General features: G+C 48.4%; 1 protein-coding gene across 2 annotated transcripts in view; it reads right to left on the bottom strand.

The window, feature by feature from the left end:
- The window catches only part of SEPTIN7 (septin 7), a 434,274-nt gene extending 418,513 nt beyond the window's left edge, over positions 1-15,761 (bottom strand). Inside the window, exon 1 of one of the 2 annotated variants that reach the window (XM_069215511.1) lies at positions 15,537-15,761. The gene's annotated coding sequence lies outside the window, so the exon portion shown is untranslated. The remainder of the gene's footprint in view (positions 1-15,536) is intronic. The other variant, XM_069215520.1, reaches the window with a different exon arrangement.
- Between the last annotated feature and the right edge of the window lie 391 nt (positions 15,762-16,152).

Genomic DNA, 16,152 nt, shown 5'->3' with positions numbered 1-16,152 from the left:
TGTAGGAGGCTGGCCTGGCTTGTAGTGGGTACCAAGGGGTACTTACACTCTGTACCAGGTCCAGTTATCCCTTATTAGTGTAGGAGAGGTGTTTCTAGCAGCTTAGGCTGATAGAAGGTAGGTATAGCAGAGCAGCCTAGGCTGAACTAGGAGACATGCAAAGCTCCTACTATACCACTGGTGTCATATGCACAATATCATAAGAAAACACAATACACAGATATACTAAAAATAAAGGTACTTTATTTTTATGACAATATGCCAAAAGTATCTCAGTGAGTACCCTCAGTATGAGGATGCCAAATATACACAAGATATATGTACACAATACCAAAAATATGCAGTAATAGCAAAAGGAAGTAATGCAAGCAATGTAGAATTACAGTAGATTGCAATAGGAGCACACAGGTATAGAGGCAACACAAACCATATACTCCAAAAGTGGAATGCGAATAACGTATGGGCCCCAAACCTATGTGAGCTTGTAGAGGGTCGCTGGGACTGTAAAAAAACAGTGAGGGTTAGAAAAATAGCCCACCCCAAGACCCTGAAAAGTAGGTGTAAAGTGCACCTATATTCCCCAGAGAGCACAGAAGTCGTGATAGGGGAATTCTGCAAGGAAGACCAACACCAGCAATGCAACCAAAGTGGATTTCCGGACGAGAGTACCTGTGGAACAAGGGGACCAAGTCCAAGAGTCGCCACAAAGTCGAGAGTGGGCAGATGCCCAGGAAATGCCAGCTGAGGGTGCAAAGAAGCTGCCACCGGATGGTAGAAGCTGTGGATTCTGCAAGAATGAAGAGGGCTAGAAACTTCCTCTTTGGAGGATGGATGTCCCACGTCGTGAAGAAGCTTGCAGAGGTGTTCCCATGCAGAAAGACCGCAAACAAGCCTTGCTAGCAGCAAGGGTCGTAGTTAGGGTTTTTGGATGCTGCTGTGGCCCAGGAGGGACCAGGATGTCGCCACTTGCGTGAGGAGACAGAGGGGGCGCACAGCAAGACAGGGAGCCCTCACAGAAGCAGGCAGCACCAGCAGAAGTGCCAGAACAGGCACTACGAAAAGGAGTGAACCAGAGCTCACCCGAAGTCACAAAAGGAGATCCCACGACGCCGGAGGCAGAGGTCTGGAGCACACTGGAGGAGCTCTGGGAACCTCCCCTGGCAGGTGCAGGTCAGGGGAGTGGTCGCTCCCCTTTCCTTTGTCCAGTTTCGCGCCAGAGCAGGGCTGGGGGGATCCCTGAACCGGTGTAGACTGGCTTATGCAGAGATGGGCACCATTTGTGCCCATCAAGGCATTTCCAGAGGTTGGGGGAGGCTACTCCTTCCCATCCCTGACACCTTTTTCCAAAGGGAGAGGGTGTAACACCCTCTCTCTGGGGAAGTCCTTTGTTCTGCCTTCCTGGGCCAAGCCTGGCTGGACCCCAGGAGGGCCGAAACCGGTCTGAGGGGTTGGCAGCAGCAGCAGCTGCAGTGAAACCCCAGGAAAGGTAGTTTGGCAGTGTCTGTGCTAGAGACTCGGGGGATCATGGAATTGTCTCCCCAATGCCACAATTCCATGATCTTAGACATGTTACATGGCCATGTTCGGAGTTACCATTGTGACGCTGTACATAGGTAGTGATCTATGTCCAGTGCACGCGTGTAATTGTGTCCCCGCACTCACAAAGTCTGGGGAATTTGCCCTGAACGATGTGGGGGCACCTTGGCTAGTGCCAGGGTGCCCACACACTAAGTAACTTAGCACCCAACCTTTACCAGGTAAAGGTTAGACATATAGGTGACTTATAAGTTACTTACGTGCAGTGGTAAATGGCTGTGAAATAACGTGGACGTTATTTCACTCAGGCTGCAGTGGCAGGCCTGTATAAGAATTGTCAGAGCTCCCTATGGGTGGCAAAAGAAATGCTGCAGCCCATAGGGATCTCCTGGAACCCCAATACCCTGGGTACCTCAGTACCATATACTAGGGAATTATAAGGGTGTTCCAGTATGCCAATGTGAATTGGTGAAATTGGTCACTAGCCTGTTAGTGACAATTTGTAAAGAGAGAGCATAACCACTGAGGTTCTGGTTAGAAGAGCCTCAGTGAGACAGTTAGACATCACACAGGGAACACATACATATAGGCCACAAACTTATGAGCACTGGGGTCCTGGCTAGCAGGGTCCCAGTTACACATAACAAACATACTGAAAACATAGGGTTTTCACTATGAGCACTGGGCCCTGGCTAGCAGGATCCCAGTGAGACAGTGAAAACATCCTGACATATACTCACAAACAGGCCAAAAGTGGGGGTAACAAGGCTAGAAAGAGGCTACTTTCTCACACAACATTGATCAGTCTAACCGGTTCTCCTGCCCATGAGCCGTCAACACAAGAGCCCTGCCGCCTTCCAGCTCGGTGACAGAGTCCATTGTGAAGCACCTCCCTCTGACTAAGGTAGCGACTCCTACAGACCTACTGCTGTTCCCCCAGACCAAAAAGAAGGCCCAAATGTCCACTGCTGTTCTAGGTGTGTGTATGAAGCTGCAAAAGGGATGGAGCATTCCTGAATCATGTATACATCACATTCCTGGCTGGCAAGAAAGTTCAAGGAACTAGCACATCTGCGCTTGTCTCTGATACTTCTCACATTTACGGAAAACAATGAAATAGCCATCTTAATTAGTGTTTAAGAGTTTAACTTAGGCTTACATACTAACTATCAAGTCAGAGTAATTAGCTGTTTATACACAGTGACAAGGCTACTTACACAGCTGGTCAGGCTCCTGGCGGGTCTCCGGCACGGGGGCTGTTGTCTTGGCCACCATTGCTTGGTGCTTCTCTGAGGCTAGCTTGCCCATCTGGCTGGTCTCGGGCTCTTCCTCCTCCAGGTTGGTGGGCAGGCTTTGCTGTTCCTCCTCCATGGAAGCCTCTTCCTTCTCAGCTGTTGCTGGCGATGTTGGTGGGGACGCCTCCATGACTCTGGCTAGCACTCTCATCTCCTACAGCACTCTGGTCACTTGGTCCAGTTGGTCGTCTGGCCCCTCATTCCCTGGTTGTTGTTCTTCCTCTGGATCGGAGTTGGGGTTGTGGTTGCTCAGGTGTTTCTTCCTGGTCTTCTTTTTTACTTGTGGGGGACTGTGCCTCCTTTTCCTGCACTCCTGTTTCATCCAGGGCCCTTCCACCTTGATCTCAGAGGCGGGTTGGGGAGCGTTGTCTGTTGGCCCACTCTCGGGGATGGCAGGTATTTCTTCTTCTGTGCTCTGTGGCTCCTGGGCCTGGGTGGAGCCCTGGTCAAGTCTGACTTGCTCCTGCCTGGGGCCTTTCCTCCTCCCAGTTTCCTTGGTCTTTCTGGGTGCTGGGACTGGAAGGCAGGCCACGGCAGCCTCCTCTTGTGCCGCTCTCCCAGGAGGTTTGGCCACCTGGGTGTAGGACTTGGCTCTTTGCGGACAGTCCTTGAAACTGTGGCCCACGGCACTGCAGAGGTTGCATGGGGATTCCTCTTTGCATGCCCTGGCTGTGTGCCCTTCCCTTTTGCAGATCTTGCACACTTGCACTGTGCAATCTTTAGCGGTGTAGCCCGGTTTACTGCACTTGTTGCACAGTTTGGGCTGCCCGGGGTAGTAGAGGTAGCCCGAGTCGCGCCCTAGGGAGAAGCTTGAAGGAGGGTGATGGATTCCATCCAGGGCGGCCGGGTCCTCTTTCAGCTTCACCATGACTGACGATTTACCATCCCATATGCCATCACTGTCCAGGTTGCAGGAGGGTTCTCTCGTCACTGTGCAGTGGAGGCATAGGAAGGTGGTCAGGTCCTGGATGTTGACGTGCGGGTTGTAGACGTGCAGGGTCATCCTCTTGACCGTCATCACGAGTTGGCACTCCAGGTGGAAGTCGGAGAAGGGTTTCACGTCCCGTCTTGACCAGCACATCTGCCAGTATCTCCTGCAGATTGGTTCCGACATGAACGTCAGCAGGTATGTGCTTTTGGGTGCATCTGACATTATGCACCAGATCTCTGCTGCTGTGAACCCCATCTTGGTCACCATCAGCTCTGTGAAGGTCTTCCTGCTGAGCTCTGGTGTGGGGCCGCCCGATTCCACCTTCCTCTGCAGCTTCACTGTGTTGTGGAACCAGAGGTTCAGCGGTCTGCTCATCCTGTCTGTGCTATTGCGGCGTGCTTTGGGAAGGGTCCTTCAGGGAGCTACAGCAGGTAGGTACTCCTCAGGCCTGTCCTGGTGGCTGGCAGTGGTTCCCTTCAGGCAGGCAGGGAAGCTTGGCAGGCAGGGGATCCTCTCAGCAAGCAGGCAGGCTTCAGTAGCCAGGCAGCTCCAGCAGGCAAGGAAGAGACTTCAGCAGGCAAGCAGTTCCAGCAGGCAGGTGAGAGTTCACAGCAGGCGGTTCCAGGGTTTCACCCCTCATCAGCCAGGCTAGCTTGAATCCAGTGGCACAGTGAGCAAGGGACCCACGTCTAGGCATACCCTTCCCACTTAGGGCAACTTTAGCAAAACAAAAGGATGATGGGCGGAGTGCTGAACAATGCAAACACTCACCCCCAGTCAAAGATGTGGCTGGGTCCAAACTGGGGTGACGTGGCGAGCAAAATAACGATGGATTAAACCCAGATCTGTGACTGGGGGTGAGTGTTTGAAAAGTTTCAACACTCCATCCATCATTTTATTTTGTGATATTGCTTTGTGCGCCTTAAGTGGCAAGGGTATGCCCAGACGTGGGTCCCTTGCTCGCTGAGCCACTGGATTCAAGCTAGCCTGGCTGATGAAGGGTGATACCCAGAAACCGGTCCCAGGATTCTTGTTTCCTGTCCAGGGAGGACCTGGCCTAGCAGTTCGGGCTGGACTGTTCCCATGGGGAACAGGGTCAAGACTGATTTGCATATGGCTGTGTCCAAACTGAGGTGACGTGGCGAGCAAAATAACGATGGATTAAACCCAGATCTGTGACTGGGGGTGAGTGTTTGAAAAGTTTCAACACTCCATCCATCATTTTATTTTGTTTTGTGATGTTGCTAAGTATTAAGGTTAACCTGTTTAAATTGATGGCGGAAAAACATTCTAGGACAAAAATCGAGTGTTTGGATGAGTCACTAATGTTGAATTAAGGGCCATTTAAGGGTCCTTTAAACCTGAAATAAACCTACAAGGATGTTTTAGTATTGAAACTATGGAAAGGCATTTAAACTTATACACGTCATTGGTCCACCAAATAGTCCTTCAATTACTGTAAACGGCGTGGCAAAAAAGTTATTGGGCGACTTGAAAAAGTTACCTTTAAGAGGTGTAAAATGTATGTAGCCTTGGCATAACATAGTTGTTTCGGAAATGTTTGCTTGAGTATGTTTAAAAAAAGCTCGAAGCAGTGGCCCATTAAGCACCAAGGCTTAGGTCAGACTGAAAAGCAGTACAAAATGTCTAGTACCTGTTAATGGGTTAGGAATTGTGAACACTTACACTGCAGAAGTGCTGCTCAACCGGTCGGGGTTCCTGTCGATGAACTGGAATTCGTTACCAGACCCACAAGAGGAAAAGCCTGGTGAAGCAAAGAAGAGCTGCTTCTGCTTTCCTGCAAACACAGGGGATGTTTCTGGCATCTTAGACGCCAGGAATAATTTAAAGATTAACAAAGGTGAGTGGCCGTACGGTGGCCCAGTGCAGGTTTGGCCAGCCTTGGGTGGCAGAACAAAGGGCTAACGCCGATTCAATTCTCACCCGGTCAGGCTTCCATACCAGGCTCAGTGGGGATGGACACACTGCCCTGCAATAGCTAGCTTGCAAACGGCCATCTTTTGAAGCATGAAGGGAACTAGCGCTATAAAGCCGCTCAAAACTGTCGATCCCCTAGTCAGAGGGCAGCATAATTAAAAAGTTGTATACGGTTTGTTGGTAAGACCTTTATTTTTTACTATACCAAAATTGTCCTTGACAGCCATCTTTAATTTGCGCCCAGACTGCACTGCACCCCTGAGTGAGGATATTGTAATAGTAGCAGTACCAAAGCAGTTCTTTAAAACTATAGGCAATTAACCTCCTTCGCCAATCTTCCCCTTTTATTGTTCTTAATACCGCTGCATATCCCCCATGCTCACATATCTTCCCATTTCCAGTCTTTTCGAATGCCCCAAGTTAATACTGCCTCGTCATTCTCTATTCTATAGCTCTTCAGCAAAGCCACTAGCTGCATGCCATGAATTAAGTCTTCCTCAATATACTTTTACTCAGGAGCTGCTATCATCATTCAAACACGCACATTTTTTATGATCTTACTGTGGTGTGCAAGTCCTCATCAGCCCCCTTCTTACATCAAATTAATTTAGAAAGGGGCACAGGTAACTCAGCATAACCACAGTTTCCACGTAATGTAAATTGGTTGACTGATATACAACTTCCAATCCACAAGACCTATGTTTGGGAGGTTGTGGCCCAACAAAAGTACTGCATTTTCGTAGGTTTTAAAACATATTTGTGAGCTTGGACACAAAGGAAATCTCTAAATGGGGGCAAACTGTAATAGACGTTCACCTTTTACACATGGAGCACCACATACCTGAAAAATCTCCCCTCACCAATCGCCAATCTACCAAGACCAAAATTCCTTTTAACATCGAAAAAATGCATTTTTACGTAAACTTAAACATTTCGAATGGGTGTAGGGTGGCCATGTGGGCTGCAGGTTCCCAAGTAAATCTGCGCAGCTCCAACACTTCTTCACTTATTAACTTTCTTTGTGGTACCAACAGGAAACTAAGTTAGCGATCTGATACGTGGGATCAACTGAGTCTGCAGTGCCCACAGATGGACATTAATTTCACTGGAAAGGGTTGCCTTTTGAGCACAGTTGGAAAACTCCAAGAAATTCTAAGATGTTGGAGTTCGTGGTTGAATACTGTGGCATTTTTCTTGGAGTTATCTTTTCACCCATACTACACAAGAACAAGTCGCGGCCTGTGACGTATGGCCCAACAACTCTGAATTTTGACAAAGTTATAATAGCCAAATGGGTAAGTGCAGTGCAGAGTTGCTGGGTCTCCCTGCAAGAAATCATCTTTGTTTCTTCCTCCTGTGACATCTGGTTGGCCCCAGGCATCCAATGCGCCTTGGCACGACCCACAAAGTTACTCATTCTCATCCACTAAATGAACGTACATATCCGGGGCTACATGGATTACCTTGTGCCTACACGTGAGAACTGTAACAACCCAAAAATGGATGCTGAAAATGTTCTTAAACCTTGTCCCTACCTCTCTACTATAGGATGTCTCAAATCAGTATCCTCAGCCCACAATCTTAGAATCTTCCCAACCATCAAACTTCTGTTGGAACCTCAGGAGTTGCAGTCACCGGAGTTTGCACTTCCACCTAAAACAGTTAAGTATAATCTTTCCTTCCTTTTTGTTTCCATACACAGTGATGATAGCCAGTGCCTTAATCCAATCACGTTTGGATGTTGGTGATGCATCCCATTGTGACCCGTCTCCAAAAACTACAGAATGCCATGATAAGACTTATGTTCAACCTCACAAAATTTTAACATGTCTCCTTCACTCCCATAATCAATAGCACTGGCTGTCTGTAACAACACACATTCAATTCAAAACAGCATTATGCATCAAATCAAATCAAATCATAAACATTTATAAAGCGCGCAACTCACCCGTGCGGGTCTTAAGGCGCTAGGGGGAAGGGGTTACTGCTGCTCAAAAAGCCAGGTCTTGAGTAGTCTCCGGAATGCGGAGTGGTCCTGGGTAGTCCTGAGGATGGTGGGGAGGGTGTTCCAAGTCTTGGCCGCCAGGTAGGAGAAGGACCTCCCACCTGCCATGGAGCGGCGGATGCGAGGGACAGCGGAGAGAGCGAGGCTGGTGGAGCGGAGAAGACGGGTGGGAGCGTAGAAGCTGAGGCGGCGGTTGAGGTATTCTGGTCCCTTGTTGTGGAGGGCTTTGTGAGCGTGGGTGAGGAGTCGGAAGGTGATCCTTTTGCTGACGGGAAGCCAGTGCAGGTGTTTCAGGTGTGCGGATATGTGGCTGTTGCGGGGTATGTTGAGGGTGGAGGCGTTTTGAATTCGTTGCAGATGTTTCTGGAGTTTAGCGGTGGTTCCTGCGTATAGGGTGCTGCAGTAGTCCAGGCGGCTCGTGACGAGGGCGTGGGTCACGGTCTTTCTGGTGTCGGCGGGGATCCAACGGAAGATCTTCCGGAGCATGCGGAGGGTGAGGAAGCAGGAGGATGATACAGCGTTGACTTGTTTGGTCATGGTGAGAAGTGGGTCCAGGATGAAACCAAGGTTGTGTGCGTGGTCTGAGTGGGTCGGTGCGGTGCCAAGGGCCGTGGGCCACCAGGAGTCGTCCCAGGCGGTCGGGGTGTTTCCGAGGATGAGGACTTCCGTTTTGTCTGAGTTCAGTTTCAGACGGCTTAGTTTCATCCAGTCTGCGACATCTTTCATTCCGTCTTGCAGGTTGGTCTTGGCGCTGGTGGGGTCCTTGGTGAAGGAAAGTATCAGCTGGGTGTCGTCGGCGTAGGAGGTGATGATGATGCTGTGTTTGCGTACGATGTCGGCGAGGGGGCTCATGTAGACATTGAAGAGAGTCGGGATGAGCGAGGAGCCTTGTGGGACGCCGCAGATGATCTCGGTGGGGTTTGAGCGGAAAGGTGGGAGGTAGACTCTTTGGGAGCGGTTGGAAAGGAAGGAGGTGATCCAGTCTAGGGCCTGTCCTTGGATCCCGGTGGAGCGGAGGCGGGTTATTAGGGTGCGGTGGCAGACGGTGTCGAAGGCAGCCGAGAGGTCGAGGAGGATGAGGGCGACTGTTTCTCCGTTGTCCATCAGGGTTCTGATGTCGTCTGTGACTGAGATGAGGGCGGTTTCTGTGCTGTGGTTGGCTCGGAATCCAGACTGAGAGGGGTCGAGAAGGTTGTTGTCTTCAAGGAAGTTGGTGAGCTGCTTGTTGACAGTCTTCTCTATGACTTTGGTGGGGAGGCGGAGGAACGAGATGGGGCGGAAGTTCTTCAGGTTGCTTGGGTCAGCCGTAGGTTTCTTCAGTAGGGCGTTGACTTCAGCGTGTTTCCAGCTCTCGGGGAAGGTAGCAGATGAAAAGGAGCTGTTGATGATGGTCTGGAGGTGCGGGGCGATGATGTCGTCGGCTTTGTTGAAGATAAAGTGTGGGCAGGGGTCCGAGGGGGCACCGGAGTGGATGGAGTTCATGGTGGCTTTGGTCTCTTCTGTGTTGATGTGGGTCCAGGCGTTGAGGGTGATGGCTGAGGTTGTGGGTTCTGTGGTGGTCGGCTGGGTCTGGTGTCCGAAGCTGTCGTGTAGGTCAGTGATCTTACGATGGAAGAAGGTGGCGAGGGAGTTGCAAAGGTCTTGTGAGGGTGTGATGGCGTTGGCGTTGGAGAGCTCTTTTACGATGTTGAAGAGTTCTCTGCTGTTGTGGCTGTTTTTGTCCAGTCTGTCTGTGAAGAAATTCCTTTTGGCGGCGCGGATCAGGTGGTGGTGTTCGCGGGTAGCGTTCTTGAGGGCAGTCATGTTAGCTGCGGTGTGGTCCTTACGCCAGGCTTTCTCGAGAGTGCGGCAGGTTTTCTTTGATTCCTTAAGGGTGTCAGTGAACCAGAGAGGTTTTTTGGTGTTGGTCTGTCTTGGGAGGCGTCTGAGGGGAGCGAGGTTGTCTGCGCAGTTGGTGATCCAGTTCGTGAGGCTGAGGGCTGCGTCGTTGGGGTCGTCGGAGAAGGTGGGTTGGTTGTCGATGAGAGTGGAGAGAAGCTGTTCTTCGGGGATTTTGTTCCACTGTCGACGTGGGATGGGTTGTGTGCGGAGGTGGCGAGTCTCGCGTCGGAAGGTGAAGTGGACACATCTGTGGTCGGTCCAGTGTAGAGCAGAGGAGTGGCTGAAGGATACGTGGTTGCTGGCGGAGAAGATGGGGTCGAGCGTGTGTCCGGCGATGTGGGTGGGGGTGTTCACCAGTTGCTTGAGACCGAGGTTGGCGAGGTTGGCGAGCAGGGCGGTGGTGTTGGGGTCGTTGTTCTGTTCCAGATGGAAGTTGAGGTCGCCGAGGAGGATGTAGTCCGGCGAGGCAAGGGCGTGCGGGGAGATGAAGTCGGTGATGGAGTCGCTGAAGAGGGCGCGCGGTCCGGGAGGACGGTAGATGAGATCCTCTGAGGGTGGTCCTTGGGTCTGTGCGCATCTGGAAGTGCAGGTGTTCGGCGGCGAGGGGGGTGTCTTCGGTGGAGGTGGTGACGTTGATGGAGTCCTTGAAGACGATGGCGATTCCTCCTCCTACTTGGTTGGTGCGGTCTTTCCTGAAAATCTTGTAGCCTTCGGGGATGGCTATGGCTATGGCGATGTCGGGGGCCGAGGAGGTGTTCATCCAGGTCTCAGTGATGAAGGCGACGTCTGGTGCGGTGGAGTCCAGGAGGTCCCAGAGTTCAACGGCATGCTTGTGGACGGAGCGTGCGTTGATCAGGATGCATTTGAGGTGGTTGATGGCGCGTGGGCTGGCGGACGTGGTGGTTTCGTGGTGGAAGGTAAGTTTGCAGGTGTGACATACGAAGGGTTCGTGGGTACGTTTCGGGTTGGCTTGGAAGCAGGTGCTGGAGCGCCCCGGGTTGAGGGCGTGGAGGGTGATGGGGTCGTAGCAGTGCAGCGGGGTTTGGGAGTGCTGGGGGCCAGGGGTCGTGGTGCTGGGCGCGGACAGGATAAAGCCTCTTATGGCATCATACCACCTTTCTTTCAAAAACAGATGGAAAAATACACTCCCAGCAACCAGCCAAGTTCTTCCTTGGTGGCCTTTGTAGTTCTCTAATACAGCTTAAAAAGATGGCACTGCTGATCCTTCCCAGTCTTGGCCAACTCCCTCTGGTACTCTCTACCTTCTGCTCTCTGAGCAACCTGCTTAGGTTCAGCAAGCTTCTTAAGACCTGGTTATACTAATCAGTGTGTTTGCATTCTGGCCTGCCGATTTCTGCCCTGATAGTTTCAGCATTAACAGACTGTGTGTGAGTGATGCAGCGCTTTACAAAAACCTGTAAATAAAAATACACTCCTTACCAAGCCTGATGAAAACCCAGTGGGGTTTGAATCTATCATCTCACTTTATTCAATTATATTGCTAATTAGGCTTTCCAAAATCCTCGCCAACTGTCCAAAGGCTGTTTTAACTTTATTTATAGATATAGAACAAGCAGCTTCATTAAATGTCTGCAGATGTCAGTCCTCACACTAGAATCTCACCTTCGTAGAAGGAATTCTCAATGTGGTGCACCATATGAATATCTTATTTATTTGGAAGATTTAAACAGTGCAAACAAGATACAGGGGTGCCAAAGTGCTTTACACCAAAGGGTTTTGAATTACAAACAACATTTCTGGATCACATGATAAATATATAGGTTAGAACCACAAACTATCATTATGGCAAACAAAAGATATAACAAGGAGCATTCTTTAGCAGAGAATAAACAATAAAATAAATATCTGCTTTTCATACAGTCTGAGGCTATGGATCCAAGTCTGCAAATTCAGAGCTGAATAAAGGTCACTTTATCAGACCAACAAAAATGTTTTTAATGACAAGGTCACGGCGTCAAAGTATGTTTTAGCCTTTGTGGCATGAGTAGGACAAGGAGTGAACAGAAAAACATGCAAACTAAAGTTAAATAAGATGTTTGAAGGCCGGGTGGAATCGCTAGGCAAGGGTTATGTGCATTAATATGGGCATAGTAAGGTTGTTTTACATTATCAACAGAACAAGTATAAGGCACAAAGCCACAACGCCTTCATGTATCAAATGTGACATATTACTTCTTGTAATATTAAAGCAAATACATTGCACCCACATTGCTGTACAAGAGAGGGGCCATGTATGGGACTATGCCGGCCATACATTAGTTTGCTGCACCACCACCAACGTTAAAGCACTTGCTCCCAAACCTGCACTAGTAACAAGCATTTGCAATACAATGGGTCTTGTGTTTACTTGAGTTAAAGGAATTAGCACTGTAAACTCCTAATCTGACTTTTTTTGCCACATAAACTGAAAAGTAAAAGTTTCACATAAGCGAGCTGACAGCCGCCATGAGCGCAAAGCAAAACACACAAAAGGAAACAGAAGTTCGCTTGCAGTGAAGCGTATAGGCAAAAGTGCAATCATCCATGTAATGGGCAAAAGTGCAAATATCCATTTAACAGGGTCGATGTCATGCAAAGCACTCTACTAGTGCCCAGCGAGATCGCGCTGCGTATGAAATAAAGAGAAAAAAAAAATTGTGACGAAACCACATGGAAACAAAGAGTCTCGTATGTTTTCAGTAGTTGGCCAGTGTGCTCGAGGTGGGCTAAACACCGGAAAAGGCATGACATATGCATGCCTTTCACTAATTACATCAAGCAAATTTTAAAAGGCAAGCCCACGAACCAACCAAACTGATGGGCTTGACATGAGCGTGGTTAAAAGTCCACAGAGAGATTACATCAGGGACTGAGAGCTTTGCGCTCGACCCTAAAAAGAAAGGAAAGTAATATGAGAAATCGTTTGCTGTGGTTAAAAGCACATACCAGAACGGTTTGAAACGAGCAGCATAAGATATAAATTAGCTCAAGCCCAGCCACTACATACAAACACTCCTTTTTGAACTCTAAGCTAACAACAAGATGTTCTTAAATACAATGAACTGAGAACATCTCCAATTTGAAGAGATACGACAATGCACTTCACAGAAAAGCTTTAGACACTACAATGGCAACAACCATTAGATACCAGTGTAAACAATTGCAAGCATTCAGCCACACAGAGGGACGACATACAAAGGCATATTGGTTTCTTTACAATGCAGGCCATTTAGGAAACGCAGCGGGACAAACCCGATGTAAACATTTTAACTGGGTGAATGGTGGTGGAACAATGATGCTGAAAACGGAGAGGGGATGACAAGACTTGTAGGGCAGGTCTACAGTATATAATGAACGGGATGTTTTCAAAAATACATTAAAGTGAATGCTACAGACTTCCCTTCAATTAAGATGGAAGCAGTGAGGTCTTCAGAGGGAGAAGAAACAAGACTGGTAATAGTTGAGCGGGCTGGAAGAAATGGTAAAGATAGGCCACACATGATTGGTTTTGCATTCTTGTAGGTCCCAAAGCAATTTTCTGCCTCAGAGGATTAGTGAAGCAGAGATCACACATTCTGAGTGTTTAACTTCCCCAAAAGAATAAAATACAAAGTAAACCAAACATTATTTCCGCTTTTTGGGGAATGAGGTCTTATTTCATCCATCGAGTACCGAAAATCTAATCTGCCTAGACTAAATTGTAGCGTTAGTGTATTTTTGTTTAGGAAGCGATAAAGCTAAACTAGTTTCTCCAGAAAACCCACTAAAGCTTTATCAAAATAAACTAATATAAATTCCTGTAGCAGCGATTAACAACATGACTCGTTGTAAATGTGCAACGTTAAAATGTTTAGGTCTTAGCTTGCCTATCTCTAGCCTCGTGTCGAGACAGTAAGAAGAGTCTTAGCAGATATCGTTTCAAGCATCAGTGGACTGATAAGACGTTAGTGTGGAGCTGCCTCCAAATAAAACCTGCTTGGAGACACAAGTATCCTTTATGCAATGCATTGAATTGACAGAGATCTTTTTAAGTGATAAGAGCAAATGCACGTAGGGCAAGTTTTGCTTTTTCTCTTTTGGCTCCTCTTTATTTTAGCTTACTACGTTATCACAGGAACAGGATTACTAAATGCATGACAGTTATCTCTGGTTTAGATTACATGACAATCGTTGGCGAGTGAGCAAAATTCCACTCATTTTAACCTTTGTTATGCTCATTACATAACGTTCTAGTAAAAGGAGCATTATTCATTTAGTAGGCACACGTTGGAAGAGAAATGCTACCCAGAAGAGTAACACGCTACATATCTCACTGAGTGATAGGGTGAGGCGGTTACGTCAACCACAGTAATGACGCGATGACTGTTGAGAGTGTAAGCTCGCGATCTCACCCCAAAAAGTAAGACATCATATGAAAATGGAACATTTTTCTATTTTGTAGCCTCCAATGTGTAGCTATGCTGTACAGTCAAGTGCCACCACTCCAGCACCTAGAGGTCTGCAGTGGCTATCCTGCTGAGGAAAGTTGCTTGGTGACATCAGGCACCATTTTCTGCAACTCTACCACTCTGACATCTGGATGAACAAGCTCCAATTGTCTGACAGAAACAAGAGGCCACATTCATTAAATTCTCACATGTCCACATGTATTCTTCATTCTCTGGGGCAGCGGCTGCTCGCCCTACTCTTGGGGCAGCAAAATGGTCCGCGTAGGACGAACTCTTTCGCCCGGCCAGGGGCCTGCTGGCCCAGTTCACATGTCACACCTGGTATGAGAACATCCAGAAGCCCAGCCCTGGCCCCAGGCTCTTCTTAGGCGGTACCTCCCTCCAATGGCTCAATTACGATGCCGAAATGGCTGCATCGCTGTTTGTTTTTCCTCCAAGATGTACATGCGCGGTTGATTTACGTAGGAAAAGGCGCACATTTTCTTACACGACACCGGGGCAATGACCCTGTCAGCACACGTCAAGTCACAGCACTTCACAAAACACATTCTTATTTTGCATAAACAGAAACAAAAAATAAACAGGATGGAGAGTGGGCTGAAAATAACAAGAGGCAGGTGGGTGTGCAAAAGCATTTTAGGTCTGGCGTCTGAGAGTTGGGGCGGGGTGCCGACATACATTTGTTTTTAGCAGACTAATAAGAAAATGTATTTTTTTTAGGATTATCAAAACATTAACGCTGCATGAGTTACGAGACTGAAAATACAAGGCTGACAATGTCAAAAGACCATACTGCAGCTTTCAAATTAGGATATACAATGAGAAACACCCAAGTTCGCCAACTAAGCTATGGCTTTCCAAGATGATATGCAATACGTTAGCTGCTCTTCACTCAAAAATAATACTAACTATTCGTGTCGCGAGGCACATTCCAAGCACGTTCTAAATCAAAAAGGCCACCCTTCTTTTACTTTGGCAGGAGTTTATGCGTTATTAACTATATAACATTTGCAGTTCCGTTCGTTTTGATTTGAAACAGAATTCAATTAATAAATGAGTACACTTATAGAAATGCACAGCGTCAATACTCAGAGATGATGCTCTGGAAGTACAAACTAACATTTTCAGTTGCATTTCACGACTTTTTTGCAAATGGGGTCTAGTCTGGAATGCAAGGAATCCCCTGGTATCACAGCGGTCTCACGGGCAGATCCTTCTCGCCTCCACCCAATCCACAGGAAATGAGTGCAGGAGCAGCTGCACAGATGTGAAGCGAGGGGGCTCAGATTCTACAACGAGTCAAACTGACTTACAGCTCAATGCACCATTGGGTATTTAAAGTTCCTCCCCCACTAACATGGGTTAGCCACAGGCATGTAAATTAAGTTTCCCTTCGAATAATGCCCACTCCTGTAAGGTACAGGGGCCGTGCCTGCCTAGAGTTTGGGAATCTGGAGCAGGAGCTGCTCTGCTGCCACTGTTCAACGGCGGAAGACACTCACCCATGGTGGATACCGCCAGGAAGCTACACTGCCGCTAAAACGATCACGCCGCCCGCCGCCAGTCCTGACTGATCAGACTCACTGTCTACGACCGACAGTGCGACGCCCCGCCCACCCCTCTAGACAAATTAGGACATAGAACCGCCCCAGTCGACAGACTACGCCCCTCCACCCAGCATTTAGGGGCTGCCTTATCCGACCAGCTGGCGGGTCGCACGGTCTGTCAACTAAGGGCAGGTCCCGCCCCTCCCGAGAGCCAGACCCAAGCTCCGCCGCAAAGTTTTGAGTACGCCCCTCAACCTATGACAAGTTCCGACCCTCCCACCCTGTGACACTTTAGCTCTTAGACCAATCATTTTCAACTGCCTCCTGAAGGGGGTGGGGTGAATTGGCATTTCTATGTCCTCTTTCCATCGCTCCTCGCCGGGCGGCTCTGTTTTCTGTTCCGCCGCATAACTTTCCTTGCAATACACAATCCATACTGCTTCATCCTACAACTGCGTTAAAAAATTGTATTTTCATGAAAAAGTCCTTCAACGTTTTAAACTGAGAATAGTTATTACGAGATGACCCTTACTCTTGTCGGACATAATAGTTCGTCAGCTTTCGTATGCAA

The sequence above is a fragment of the Pleurodeles waltl genome, chromosome 2_1 (assembly GCF_031143425.1).
Source record: "Pleurodeles waltl isolate 20211129_DDA chromosome 2_1, aPleWal1.hap1.20221129, whole genome shotgun sequence".
In the NCBI taxonomy this organism is placed as follows: Eukaryota; Metazoa; Chordata; class Amphibia; order Caudata; family Salamandridae; genus Pleurodeles; species Pleurodeles waltl.
The sequence above is the reverse complement of the archived record's forward strand: the minus strand, read 5'-3'. Positions and strand labels throughout refer to the sequence as shown.